Raw genomic sequence first — 15875 nt, forward strand, 5'->3', positions numbered from 1 at the left:
GCTCCTGCCTCTCTGGAAGTTTGTTTTCGACTGAACTTCTCCCTCTGTGAGTTAAAACAGCCATGATCAAAGACCAACATGAAACTAAATGCCTCTTTTGTGAAACCCTTAAATCTCATTAACAAATTACTAACCAGGCAGTTGCTCAAGTCTTTTAAAGTAAAATACTGCCATCGTGTCTTGTCTGAACATTTTCACAAACTAATTCCAGAATTTTAAGAGTTGGAAGGGTCTTAGAGGATATCTAGTCCTGGTCTGTCGTTGGCTGAGAATATCCTTCTCCAAGAAGGGATCACTTTGCTTCTGAATGAAAAACTCCAGTATAGGAAAATTTATCCACTTTTCAAAAAAGTCCATTGCACCTGGGCAATTTCTACATATTAGGAAATTTTTCTTAACTCTGAAATACTGATACATACCCATTGATTCCCAAGTTTTCTCAAATAACAGACACAACCTATCTGTGTTTGACCATGATGGGCAATTCTTGCTCATATCCTTCCAAAAGTTTGCATTAATGTACTAGAGACCTTCCTTGCTTTCTCCTGACATGAAAGGGTATCAATGGGCAACAATTTGTTATCACTCATTCATGCTATGTGAAAGATCCATTTTCTTTTGTTTTTCAAATTACAGAATTTAAATTATAATTATAATTACTTCATAATAATTATCATTGTATTGTTATATCTATTATATTATTAATATAATATTAGCATATATGTATATTATGTTGTTAATACAATATTATACATGTTATATTGTTAATCAAATACATATATGCTACATTATTTTGTTAATACATCACATTTATATTAAATAATTATTATAACAGGTATGATTTTATCATTGTAATTATAATTTCATTATTATTATTTTGATTATTTTTAAATCACAGAATTCTTTGATTGCAATTTTTTAACTCCTGTTTGTCCTTGGAGTTTCTCATTGGTGATGTATCATGGCCTGTGACCTTGGTGATGTGTCCTGTCCTTTCCATTGCCTTCTACTCACTTTTAATCCTTCAGCAGCACTGGTATAACCTATCCTGCTGCCATAAAGCAACACTGGTAAAATGTTAGTATTATAAAAGTGGACCTCTGTTTTCAAGTGAAACCAGGGTCAATAAAGCAGCTTTATAATTTTCTGAAAGCAATACAGTCTTCTGTTTTCCTCCTCTTCAATTCTGGGCCCAACATATTGTCCATCTGAACTGTCTATTTCAGTTACACATACAGTTGAACATGCTCTACAGATTGTCCATCTGAATGCATGTTAAAATTGGATTAACAGAAATTCTTCATCCATTCTGTCTTTTCTATGTATTTGGATGGGCTGTATTCCTTTGAGTGATTATAGATCTTTTCTAGCAAGTTTTGCAATGTGCTTGATGTGATCAGCATGATGTCAACAAAAAAATCTGGGGAGTTCAGTACTTTCAGGAAATCTCTCTTTAACCTAGTTTGTAATGAATCACCTCCATCAGAGTAAGGAATCCCCTTGTTACCTATATTAAGCATATTTCCCTGTTTTATGCCTGATGTTTATTATCCAAGATCAGCCAGAGTTATTTCTGTTTTTATTTCTCCCAGGGAATCCTACTCATTTCTGCTGTATGAATTGGAGGACTTTGTGAGAAAAAAAAGCCTTAAGGCAAGGTCTCAAAGGCTACCAAGTCAAATACTTTCTTTTAATGAACAAACAGTAAAAACAACAGTATGTTGTATTTTCTATTTCACTTTAATGTGAAATGGTAACGATATGAACATTGTTGAATATCACTTCCAGAAGCATGATGTATCCCTACTAATATTTGCTTTGATTTGTCATATGTAATTTGTGTAGCTAAGAGAGTTGGACATTATTGAGATTCTCCAAGTTGCCTTTTTTGGTATTAATGAGGTCCAAATATTTTGTATTTTCCCCCTCACGTCTTTGATATTTTCCTCTCCTTCAGATACCTTGCATATTGATGCCCCAACATTCTCACAAATCTATCACTTCAAGCCCAGGTCACCTCTGGCTTGGCCCGCACTAGTTATTTTTTTCCATCTTTAGGGTCTTTTGACAATTTCTTCTTTCACCTCTCCAAGTACCACAAGAGCAAAACTTGTCATTATTCTAGTTGATGTTGATCTAATCTGGTCTCAGAAGTCAAAAACCACGAAGACAATGTTCACAAAGAAATGTTCTCAATTTGGAACTGCTGACCAGAAACAGATTCAGGAATTCAAAAAGATTTTAGTGTGATTGATGAAAACAAAGATATTTTCATTGGCCAGGAAGATTTTCATGATCTACTTACTTCTAAGGGAAGAATACAACTGATGCACACTTAGCTGCTAAGATGAATGAAGCTCTAAGGCCCATGATGCTTAATATATTGTTACTATGTTTGTGGAGAAAATAAATAGAACAGATCCAAAAATAGCTTGAAATTTTTTTTTGCTTGATATGTTTAACTCATATTGGATTACTTGCTGTCTTGGGGAGGGAGGAGGAAGATGGGGAGGAAGAAAAATTTGGAACACAAAGTTTTGCAAAGGCGAATGTTGAAAATTGTCTTTGCATGAATTTTGAAAAATAAAAAGCTATTAAAAAAAGAAAAATCTTTGCTTGCTTGAAGAAGCTATAGGCCCTATTCAGAAAGGTTATTTGAGAGAGCTGTTGATAATGACAGATCAATTTATAGATGAAGAAGTAGATGAGCTTTACAGAGAACCTATATTGTAGCAGGGGTCCTCAAACTATAGCCCCAGGCCAGATTGTAGCAGCTGAGGACAATTATCCCCCTCACCCAGCACTATGAAGTTTCTTTATTTAAAAGCCCACAAAACAAAATTTTTGTTTTTAGTATAGTGCGGCCCTCCAACAGTCTGAGGGACAGTGAACTGGCCCCCTATTTAAAAAGTTTGAGGGCCCCTGGAAGCTGTATTTACTAAAAGAGGGCAACTGGGTGACACAATAGGTAGAGTCCTGGGTCTGGAGTCAAGAAGATTCATCTTTCCAAGTTTCTCAGACACTTCTCAGACACTCAGACTAGTTGTGTGATTCTGGGAAAGTCACTTAACCCTGTTTCCCTCATTTTCTTCTTCTGTAAAATGAGCTAAAAAAGGAAATGGCACTTGAGTATCTTTGCCAGATTAAAACCCAAATGAGTTCACGAGTTCAGTCATGACTGAAAAAGAGACTGAAAAACAACAAAATTGATAAAAATAAAAATTTAAATTATATTGAATTCATATCCATTCTTAAACACGAAGGGAAAGATAAAAATCACATAGCAGAATCTCAAATAATTGTTCATTAATCCTATTTCACTTATGTTTTATTCTTTAAGACTTCTTGGAGTCTTGCAAAAGCCTACTGGTTCATCATTTTCAATATTTTCCTTATTCTAGCTCATCCTTTGCGTGGCTGCCAAATTAATCTTTCTACAGCACAGGACTAATCATGTTATCTCTTTATTCAATAAATTCCAATGATTCCCTATTATCTTCAGGACAACTATAAAAGCATTTGTTTTGGTGTTTAAAGCTCTTCATAACCTGACTTGTTCAATGTTCCAGTTTTATGCCTTCCTTCTTTTTATCTACTTCATGCCGGTGATACTGAATTTAACAATGCATTTTCACTGGTAGTCTCCCCTGCCTGGAATACTTTCTCATTTTTATCTCTTAGCTTCCCCGGTTTCTTTTAGGGTCTAGCCAAAATCTCAGCTCCAAAAGGAAGTCTCTCCTGATCCCTCTTAATGTTAGTGTCTTTTCTCTGTGGATTATTTCCAAATTATCTTGTATATATCTTGTTTGTACATAGTTGTTTGCATGTTGTTTTCCCCATTGGACCCTGAGCTCCCTTATGAGTAGGGACTATTTGTTGCCAAGGGCTTTTGATTATATCTTTGCAGTCTCTCTTGAATACCTTCCCTTCTTTTCTTGCCTGCACTGATCCAACCATGTCACCTTTATACTTAATCAACTTCAATAGCTCCTTATCACTTCCAGGATCAAATACAAAATATTTTGGTGTAAGAAGGCCTGTATAATCTAGACTTTTCAGTTCATTACATCTTTGCACCTCCACCTCCCTGACTGTGATCCAATGACAATGACCTTCTTGCTATTCCATAAACAATTCTCTCTGATCATCTCCCATGTCTGTAATGTTCTTTCTCCTCATTTCCTCCTCTTGCTTTCCTAGCTTTTTTTGGGTCCCATTAAAAAAAAAATCCCACTTTATAAAAGAAACCTTTTTTTTTTTAAAACTCATCTTAATTCTAATGCCTTTCCTTTGTTAACTATTCTCTATCCTATATGTTGCTTGTTTGTATATGATTATTTGTACATGCTTGCTTGCTTGTTCTCCTCCCTACTAGGTTGTGAGTTCCTCCGGGACAAGAAATATCTTTTGCCTTTCTTTGTATCTTTACCCCTTAGCCCATTACCTGGCACATTGTAGGTGCTTAATAAATGTTTATTGACTGATTAATTCCATGAATGTAATGAAATTGAATTAACACCTTTTAAATCCTGGTAATCTACTGCATCTATAGCTATTCTTTTCTGTTGCTTATAACATTTATATGAAGTGTAATAATAAACAAGATATAGGAATGAACAAATTCCAGACTTGTCAATGAAAGTTAATCAATTGGGGCAGCTAGATGGAGTCTGAAGGACTTGAGTTCAAATACTTCCTTAGACATTGACCACTTCCTAACTGTGTAACTCTGGGCAAGTCACTTAACCCCAACCGCCTTACTAAAAAAAAAGAAAAGAAAAGAAAGAAAGAAAGAAAGAGAGAAAGAAAGAGAAAGAAAGAAAGAAAGAAAGAAAGAAAGAAAGAAAGAAAGAAAGAAAGAAAGAAAGAAAGAAAGAAAGAAAGAAAGAAAGAAAGAAAGAAAGAAAGAAAAAAATCATCTCACCATAGGAACTAGATAAATAGAACTGAGATCAGGAAAACAGAAATCCAAGTCAGTCATTTGTAAGCAGAAGTGAGTGGGAGCAGTGTAAGCACTCTTTCACCAGCCATTCAATTAACATTAATTAATGAGTGGAAAGAATGCTATCCGGATTTTCTTCTCCAGACATATAACTCTCCATTGTAGGAAGTTTTGTGTAGAAAGAAAAACTAACCCTGGTATCCCTAGACTTGGTGTACTGGCACATCCTAGGAGAACGTTCCCCTTGGCTCTTGCCCTGAGGGAAAGGGGAAAAGTTAAAAGAAATGATCCTCCAGGATATGTCAGCATACTTAAACCATTTTATTTGCGTGTTTAATATGTTTTAATTAGACAGATACATAGGAGAGCTTCATAGGGCAAATACTGGAAAAGAATGGAGTCTTGTTCTTGGCTTGGCTCCCATTCCTTCTCTCATTCCTTCCCTTGCCATGGTCAAAAGAAAATCACTTTGGAGATTGAATGGAGGATAGAATTAAGGGAGGATAGAGGGCAAAGCAATTTGGGAGGAATGATGGAATGAAGTGAACACAGGTTCAAAAATTCTACCCAGGACTATATTCCTTGGACTATAGATTTGAATTCAGTAGGCCTGGTTACTTCTTTGAGTTTAGCGACTGACTTCAGTATTTTAAGTGTAATGCAGGTACAAGACAATAAGGTCCATAGAACATAAATAAATGCGATATTACTGCTTGGTTTTAATTCAAAATATGGAGTTGGAGTGAGCCTTCTTCTGCCCGTGAGAGATTGAGGGGAAAGTGCTAACAAGTTTCCGAATTCATTTCAGAACTAGAAGACATAATAATGCTGGAACTGAATTTACATACAAGGGGATCCATATAATAACCCTCACCAATTTTTTTCACTTTTCTCTTCCTTGAAATTATAAGTCTAATGAGAGAAGGTGATAGCAGAGACCAAAAGAGCCAGTAGCAACAGTAGCTGAGTCTGATGAGGAGTCAGACTTGGGAGTAATCTGTTTTACCCAGCTTAGCAACTAAGACACTGCAACCTAAAATGAGTTTGCCCAGCTGAACAAGGGAGTGACTCAGCATTGCCTCCATCACACCCAGAAGAGAACTCGGTAGGAATTCCAGAGATGGAGAGTAAAAGGATTCCTTGGGCCAGAAGATATTTCTTGGTCATACATTTTCTATATGTAAATTTACTGTAAATTTGAGTCTTGCCAGGGACTGAATGTGCCGAGAAGAGAGAGGATCACCCAGTTTGGAGAGAAGTTTGGGTAACTTTGGTTTTTGTTGTACTTTCTCATAGCTAATATTTTTTATGGGGCTTACTGTTCTTTTATGAGTGCTCATGGAGGATATATGAGACTTTATGAGTGTTTTGTACTTTCTAAATTTTCTGAGGTAAAGATTGTCCTCAATCCAATATATATATATATATATTTGTTATGTTAAGGGCTGGTAGCTAGGGATCCACATTCATAAAAACCTAGACATAAGCTACATTTGAACTTTATTTGGAAATTTCCCACAGTAAACTCTGTGTGTGGGCAGTAATGAACCAAAAAAACTGACATTTTAGGGCTGTCCCCACAATCACATTCACTTTCCGTTTGTATTTATTACTAATTACAAAATCACATAATCTCAGAGTTTAAAGGGACCTCAGAGATCATTTAGACCCACATATAATTAAAACTTAATAACATACCCAACAAGTGGCATTCATCCTCCAATTGAAAACTTTCAGTTTATTTCCTCCTGATGTAACTCATAGCACTTTTAGATTATCGTAATTTCTAGGATGATTATTTTTCCTGTAGCCTAAATAACACTTTGAACCTTCTATCTAATGCTCCTACTTTCTACTTTCTGGGTCCAAGAAGTTTCAGTTCTCTTCTGCTAAACAGTCTTTCAAATACTCAAAGATACAGTAGCTGTCGAAAGTGATATGCTGGTAAATGTTTAACTTCTGGCTTTCCAGAAAGAAATAAAGTATGCACAACACGTTTAAAATTTTAATTTGTGTTATCAACATTTTCTCCATCAATTTCTCAAGGTTAGACAATCAACAGAACAAAAAATCAAGCCCTGATTTGTCACGGTTGCCAATTTCCATGGTCAAGTGCTCACACTGAAAATTTAATAATTGGCTCTCAAGCCAGTTTGAAGTGGTTCCACCACTTCCTACTTCTAAGTTTTTTCTTCTCCTTCAACTACTCTTCATATCACATGATCACTGATATTTAACTAGCTATGGGAGCTTAGTCAATAACTTCTCTGATTCTTAGCTCTTCAAATATAAAATGAGACCTTTGAGGTTCTACTCAGCTCAACTCTAATCATACTATATCAGATTCTTAATTAGTTTTGACTCCAACTAAACTACTACTGAGCTTATTCTCCAAAGAGATAAAAAAAATTAAGCAAGGAACTTATCTATCTATATTGTTTTTGTAGAAGCCTAGAACTGAAAAATAAGGGTATTGAGTAAATTTCAAGAAAGATACGGTAGATCACATTTTCTCCAAGCAAGATAACACTTTATTAACAGGGGCACAACCTGTCAATAGAATGGGTCAATGGTTTGCCTCAGTTTAGCTATAGACCACAAGATGAAGATAAAGTTGGAAATAAGGGGATAGCAATAGAACCCTCATTTCCTCCTATGACCAAGAAATATTCATTAGCTGAGTCTACTTGCAGTGTTAAATAAAGATAGTGGGTCAGACTTCTTTGGATAGCAAATTCTTGAGGCAAGAATAGAATAATGATAACTGGGAAAACATTTTTACAGTCAAAGATTCTGATAAAGGCCTCATTTCCAAAATATAGAGAGAATCGATTCAAATTTAAAAGAAATTAAGCCATTCTCCAATTGATAAATGGTCAAAGGATATGAACAGACAATTCTCAGACGAAAAAATTGAAACTATTTCTACCATATGAAAAGATGCTTCAAGTCATTATTAATCAGAGAAATGCAAATTAAGACAACTCTGAGATACCACTACACACCTGTCAGATTGCCTAGAGTGACAGGGAAAGATAATGCTGAATGTTGGAGGGGATGTGGGAAAACAGGGACACTGATTTATTGTTGTTGGAATTGTGAACACATCCAGCCATTCTGGAGAGCAATTTGGAACTATGCTCAAAAAGTTATCAAACTGTGCATACCCTTTGATCCAGCAGTGTTTCTACTGGGCTTATACCCCAAAGAGATCTTAAAGAAAGGAAAGGGACCTGTATGTGCCAAAATGTTTGTGGCAGGTCTCTTTGTAGTGGCTAGAAACTGGAAACTGAGTGGATGCCCATCAATTGGAGAATGGTTGGGTAAATTGTGGTATATGAATGTTATGGAATATTATTGTTCTGTAAGAAATGACCAGCAGGATGATTTCAGAAAGGCCTGGAGAGACTTACATGAACTGATGCTGAGTGACATGAGCAGGACCAGGAGATCATTATATACTTCAACAACAATACTATATGATGATCAATTCTGATGGATGTGGCCCTCTTCAACAATGAGATGAACCAAATCAGCTCCAACAGAGCAGTAACGAATTGAACCAACTACACCCAGTGAAAGAACTCTGAGAGATGACTATGAACCACTACACAGAATTCTCAATCCCTCTATTTTTGCCTGCTTGCATTTTTTATTTCCTTCACAGGCTAATTGTACACTATTTCAAAGTCCGATTCTGTTTGGACATGTATATATATATATATATATATATATAGTATTTAACTTATACTTTAACATATTTAACATGTATTGGTCAACCTACCATCTCGGGGAGGGGATGGGAGGAAGGAAGGAAAAAGTTGGAACAAAAGGTTTTGCAGTTGTCAATGCTGAAAAATTACCCATGCATATATCTTGTAAATAAAAAGCTATAATTAAAAAAAAAAGAATAGAATAATGATAAACAGAAAAGTTGGATTTTAAAATTTTAATCCTCTCAGGGGGTATCAATCTGGTGGGGAATGACAAAACAAAATTATGGCATATTAATGTAGGAAAAGATGAAATGGATAATTTTAGAAAAATTGTGTAGGTGAAATCCTGCCAGGTGGAATGAGAACAAGCAAAGCAATTTGTATAACATTATAAGGAAAAACCATTTGAAAGATCTAAGAAATATGCTCAGAACAGCTACCAATCATAATTCCAAAGGACTGATGATGAACCATTCTACCCATCTTTTGAGAGGGAAGGGAAACGGGAGGAAACCAAGCATTTATATAGTGATTACTATGTGCCAGGCAGTATGTTAAGAGCTTAATAAAAAAAGGGGGGGGGGATGGAAATAAGGTAGCAAAGAAAGAAATGAGGGTCACAGGCATTTTTCTTCTTTTTAATGTGGAGATCCTAAAGAATGGTTTTATTATTATTATTGACATTTATTCCTATTAAATGTTATCTTATTAAATTCAGCCTCATGTTCTAATAGTGCATCAAGATCTTTTTGGGCCTTGACTCCAATAATTATCTCTACTACTTTTATGCCATCTGAAAATTTGGTAAACCTTTATTCAAGTAATTTTTTCAAGTACTTTAAAATGTTAGAGTCAAGCCCAGATGCCGGCAATATTTAACTTGAAAACTCCTCCCAAGATGACACTGACCTAAAATGAACATTTGGATCTATTTATTGAACAGTTCTGAATCCATCTCACTTTACTATTATTAGGGCACTTCTTTTTATTCATAAGAATAGCATGAGGGACAGAGTCAAGATGGCAAAGGAAAAGCAAGGACCTTCCCGAGTTCTCCCATATTACTCTCCAAACTACTTAAGGAACAGCAACAAATTCTAGAGCAGCAGAATCCATGAAAGGAGAGGGTTAAACAATTTCTAACCCCAGATAGCTTTGAAGATCAGCAAGGAAAGATAGAAGAGGTAAGAGTAAAGCACAGTTCAGTCCAAGGTTCAGACTGCATCCCAGCAAGTCAGTAGCAGGCCTTGTAGGTGACCAATCAGTCCACAGAAGTTAAGGGTCAGACAATCGGTCAGAAAGAGATTACAGGGTCCCTTTGCTGGCCCTAGATGCAGGAATCTATTACATTGCCCACATGCAGATTCAGGTCCCTGTCCTGGGTGATAGTCCTGGAATGACAAGGAGCACTGGCATCCCAGAGCTTATGATTGCAAGGAAGTGTGGAACTCTGGTCACAATTCCAGAGTGAAAAAGAATGTTTATGGTCACTCACAAATCACAGCATAGGCCCACTGAGCAGTGACTGCACCAAATCTTAGATTATACTACTTTGGAAGAACTGAAAGCTTACAGACCTCCAGAATTATCTCTGAGAGCAACAGCAAAAAAGGCCTGATAAACTTGGAACAGTGCCTTCTTCATCTTCAGAGCAGAATCCCACTTTTATGTAGACTTAAAAGTCAAGAAAACAGGCAGGAAATATGAGAATACAACAACAACAACAAAAAGAACCTGACCATAGAAGTACTCAGAGAAGATCAAAACACAAAATTAGAAGAAGATAACAAAGTCAAAACTACTATCTCCAAAGCCTCAAAGAAAAATGTGAATTAATTTCAGTTCCCAATAAATTGTGGTATATGAATGTTATGGAATATTATTGTTCTGTAAGAAATGACCAACAGGATGAATACAGAGAGGCTTGGAGAGACCTACATGGACTGATGCTAAGTGAGATGAGCAGAACCAGGAGATCATTATACACTTCGACAACGATATTGTATGAGGATGTATTCTGATGGAAGTGGATTTCTATGACAAAGATACCTAACTGAGTTTCAATGGATAAATGATGGACAGAAACAGCTACACCCAAAGAAGGAATACTGGGAAACGAATGTGAACTATTTGCATTTTTGATTTTCTTCCCGAGTTATTTTTACCTTCTGAATCCAATTCTCCCTGTGCAACAGGAGAACTGTTTGGTTCTGCAAATATGTATTATATCTAGGATATACTGCAACATATTTAACATATATAGGACTGCTTGCCATCTTGGGGGGGTGGGTAGAGGGAGGGAGGGGAAAAAACGAAACATAAGCGAGTGCAAGGAATAATGTTGTAAAAAATTACCCTGGCATGGATTCTGTCAATACAAAATTATTATTAAATAAAATAAAATTAAAAAAAATTTCAGTTCCCAAAAAGAATTACCTGAAAGAGCTCAAAAAGAATTATAAAAATAAAATAAGAGAGTAGAGAAAAATTGGGAAAAAAATGAGAACGATGCAAGAAAATCATGAAAAAAGAGTCAACAGGAGACACAAAAAATACTAAAGAAAATATCATCTTAAAAAACCAGAATAGATCAAATGGACACAAAAATCTAATGAATAGAAGAATTCCTTAAAAAGCAGAATTGATCACATGGAAAAAGAAGTATAAAAATTAATTAAAGAAAAGAACATCTTAGCTAGTAGAATTAACTAAATGCAAAAACTCACTGAAGAAAATAATTCCTTAAAATTCCTTAAAAATTAGAATTGGGCAAGTGGAAGCATGACTCTATTATACATCAAGAAACAATAAAACAAAGTCAAAAGAATAAAAAAAACAAAAGAAAAGATGAAATACCTTATGAAAAAAATAACTCACCTGGAAAAGTGTGAGTGAGAGAGTGAGAGTTAGGATAAACAAGAATCCTACATAGGATGGAAGGAAATACACAGTAATCATAATTGTGAAAAAATGTTTTGAAGTTATTTTCTCTGATAAGGTTCAAATTTTTCAAGTATATAGAGAATTTAGTCAAATTTTTAAAAATAGGAGCCATTCTCCAGTTGATAAATGGCCAGAAATGAATAGGTAGTTTTCAGACAAAGTAATCAAAACTATCTATAGTTATATGAAAAATTTGCTAAATATTGATTAAAGAAATGTAAATTAAACCAATTCTGAGCTACTACTCTTTATTGTAACATTAATATTACAGAAAAAGATAGTGACAAATGTTGGAGGGGATATGGAGAAAATAAGATATTAATGTATTGTCAGTGGAGTGTGAACTGATACAATTATTTTGGAGAGCAATTTAGAACTTTGCCCAAAGGATTATAAAACTGCATACCTTCTGACTCAGCTACAAAAAGGTGCTGTGTTGTACAATTGGAAGAGCCTTTTTTTTTTTTTTTAATAATACTACTAGGTCTGCTACTAGATCTTTTTTCCAAAGAGATAAAAAACAATTATCAATTCTTAATGACTTAGCTATTCTCAATAATACAGTGATCCAAGATAATTACAAAGGGCTCATGACAAAAAATGCTATTTTCTTCCAGAGAAAGAAGCAATGGAGTCTGAACACAGATCAAAGTGTATTTTTAAAAGACTTTATTTTTCTTGTGTTCTTTTTTAATTTTATTTTATCATATGACTAATAAGTAAATATATTTTCATAACTATATATATATATATAAAACCTCTATCAAATGCTTACCTTCTCAATATTTGGAAAGAATAAGATAGGGGAGAGTTTGGGACTCAAAATAAGAAAAATCCTAAAAATTGGGAAAAAAATATTTTTAAAAGAGGATAGCATGAGATTTTGTTGTAAAATGTCCTGCTAAAAATCTAGGTAAACTACATCTACAACATTCTTTTGATCTATCAGTCTAGTAACCTTGTCAAAGAGAAATTAGTCTGGTATAACCTGTTTTAAAAGGTATTAATCTTTTGGTTTTTACATCACAATCATTTCCTTATAAACCCTAGAACTTTTACCCCCTTCCCTCTGCCTCTATATCAGCCCTACCTTCCCAAATAAAAGAAAAATAGATAAGAAAAACTTATAACTATACTGAATGAACAATGCAACTTTCCACGTTACAGTCTCCTACCTTTATACTGAAAGGATGGAAAATGTCTTTTATCATCTATTTTCTGGATCCAAAGTTGAATATATATATATATACATATGGCCTGTTATTGATAAGGTCAAGCTAACTCTTTGTTTTTTTTTTTTGTTTTTTTTTTTGAGGCAACTGAAGTGATTTGCCCAAAGTCTCACAGCTAGGAAATATTAAGTGTTTAAGGTCAAATTTGAACTCAGGTCCTCCTGACTGCAAGGCTGGTGCTCTAGTTACTGCTCCATCTTAAGTGTCCCTTTTTTTCCTTTTCTTGATGTTCTCTAAAAGTACTTCTAAGTGCTTTTTTGAATTTTGACAGGAATCAAACTCAAGTTCACTGGCAAATATTTCACAATTCTACTTTCTTCCTTCTGATGAAATTTAGGACAGTATTTTCTTGTTCTCTTTTCAGATCTCCTCCCATCTTTGTTCTTTCAAAGCAGCTATCACTGCTCAGTGATCAAATCTGTTAGTTTTTGCCTAATAACCTGACATACAGTTCATCTGGCCCTGGTGACTTGACCTCACCAAAGTGGAGGATTAAATGATTTCTTAATTTCTCCTTATCTTTTGTTTCATCTCCTCATTAGTTATTATGATTGTCCCTTTTCAGTAGAAAGGTCATTCTCTTTGTTAGAGTTAAGCAACCATAAGCACTTCATTTTATCCTTCCTTTAGATGTCATTTTTTTAAAATCATAAAACCAAATAAATCTCTTTTGCTTGTTCATAACTTGACTTTCTAAACTCCGTTTATCCTGAACTGAGATGCTCAAGATACTGATTGTTGGAGTTAATGAGTCACTTTATAGTCACCCCATAGCTAACTTTGCTTCTATTTTATGTAGGTCTCTTTGAAATTTAAATTGGTGGAAAAGTCCTCAGATAATCCAAAGAGGTCTCTCAAAGACAACTTTTTTTTTTTTTTCTGACCAGAATTCTATTCATTTTATCAGAATTTCAGTCTTGATAGGTTCTCATTGCTCTGGGGTTGATTTTCTCTATATGATTTTATTATGTATAATCTTAACTTTTGTTTTTCTGAACCCTCTGGAATTTACATTTACAAAATCTAGGCGGCATTTCAGTCTACACTTGGATTTCCTATATTCTATAACAAATTCTAATTTGAGCAACCACTCCTAACCAATATTGCTATTATTTTCAGCAAATAATTCTTTTTTTGTAAAGTGCATAGTGTCTGGGACATTCAATAGATACCTGATAAATGTTTATTTCATTTCTTTCCCAGTTTTTTTCTTTCTTTCTTTCTTCACTTCCTTATTGGTAAGAATCAGGTCTAGAAATTGTCCTCCCCACTCTAGTTTCTCCATGCTTAAAAATATATCACTAAGGCAAGTCAAGAATTTATTTTGTTCTGCTTTTGTTAGAGAGATTAAGCTCCTGCAGATCAATATCTGCATATTCAATTTCCCATTGCTATTATGACTTTAAACAAGGATTATGATCAGTCTTCCAAACTGTCCGTGTTGGTTGTGTATGGTATAATCTCTTTTGCTTCTACCTCCATTATATTCAATCAAAAGCTCTCCACGATGCTCTGATCTCTTTCCCGACTTCAGTTCTGTGTTACTGTAATGGAGGTGATGCTGAAGCTGATGAAATCCTCCAGGTGGAAGAGGCTAAGAAGCCCATTTTTGCAAAGACCCTGTGACAAGGAGACTAACTGTTGACTGTGTTATAATGAGATTTACTCAAAAGGCATTGGTTATCCAGGGCAAGTCTCTGGGTCTTGGCTACTACTAACACAAGAAAAAAAAAAGACAAGCTGCTTTGGTCTTCTGGATTTTGAGGAAGGGCCTTAGTCTTCCTCATCCAGAGTTGGGATGAAGTCAAGAGGGCCTGACCCTACTGTGGCTTTTGTTGAGTCTCTTCTTTCCCTGATTTTAATGAAGAAGATTTGAACTTGTGAGTTTTGAAAGGTCAAAAGAGAAAGCTACTAGAAATCTAAGAGTTGAGAGTCCCTGTCAGGGTTTACTGAAAGCAGTATGGTGAAAAGTGAAGTTCTGTTCTGGTTGGTCCAGTCCAATGGTATCAGAGATGCAGATTCATTCACCCTTTGGTTATGTCATTTTTGTAAGTAAATCTGGTAAGATGAATACCACCTACCAATATACTATTTTACGTGGTAAAGTAAAATTGTGTTATATCTGAGATCCAGAGGCTGAGGGTGGTATAGGGGAGAGTATGTTCTCAAGTATTGTAATTTTTCTACTCTATCTTTGAAGTAAATGTCCTATTTAAAAGTTAATTTATGTTAATTGGTTAAATGAGACTAGGCTTAATTGTTGGTGGTTAACCTTGGTTGGAATATAGCAGTAGCGGAGCTCAAGCCAATAAAATTGGAGACACCTTAACCCTTAATTAGGGTGTCTTAGAACTCTGAAGGGGGAGAAGCAGTCGGCCTTGCTGTGAGAGAGTGTAGTATTCATTACACCACCAAATTCCTGCTTGACATCTCTCCCTATGGGGAAGGGCCTTGGTCTTCCTCATCCAAAGTTGGCATGAAGTCAAGTGGGCCTGACCCTGCTATGGCTTTTATTGAGTCTCTTCTTTCCCTGCTTTTAGATGAAGAAGACTTGAGATAGCTATGAACTTATGAGCTTTAAAAGGTCAAAAGAAAAAGCTATCAGAAAGCTAGGAGTCAGAGTCCCTAGCATCTCAAATTCACAATCTTTAATTTGGAACTCCTATTTCCCTTAAGCTTACCTCTTCTCCAAATTTCCCTATTTCTGTTGAGGACCCTGCTAGCCCCGCTGTCACCCATATTCATAACCTTGTGTTATCCTGAATTTGTCATTCCCTCATACTTCTCTAAATCTCTAATCTTGATTCTATCTCCTATCCATTCGCTTCTCTCCCACACTACTTCAGTAACTTCTCACTTCTCACCTGGATTACTACAACAATATTGGCTTCTCTGTTTTATCCTCCACATTGCATGCCAAAATGACATAACTAAAGCACATATTTGATTATACTTCCTTACTTAAAAGTAGTTCTTCATTGTTTTTATGATAAAATGCCAGTTCCTCATTCTGGCATTTAAAAGCAATCTGGGTCAAACCCA

The sequence above is a fragment of the Antechinus flavipes genome, chromosome 6 (genome assembly GCF_016432865.1).
Source record: "Antechinus flavipes isolate AdamAnt ecotype Samford, QLD, Australia chromosome 6, AdamAnt_v2, whole genome shotgun sequence".
Lineage (NCBI taxonomy): Eukaryota > Metazoa > Chordata > Mammalia > Dasyuromorphia > Dasyuridae > Antechinus > Antechinus flavipes.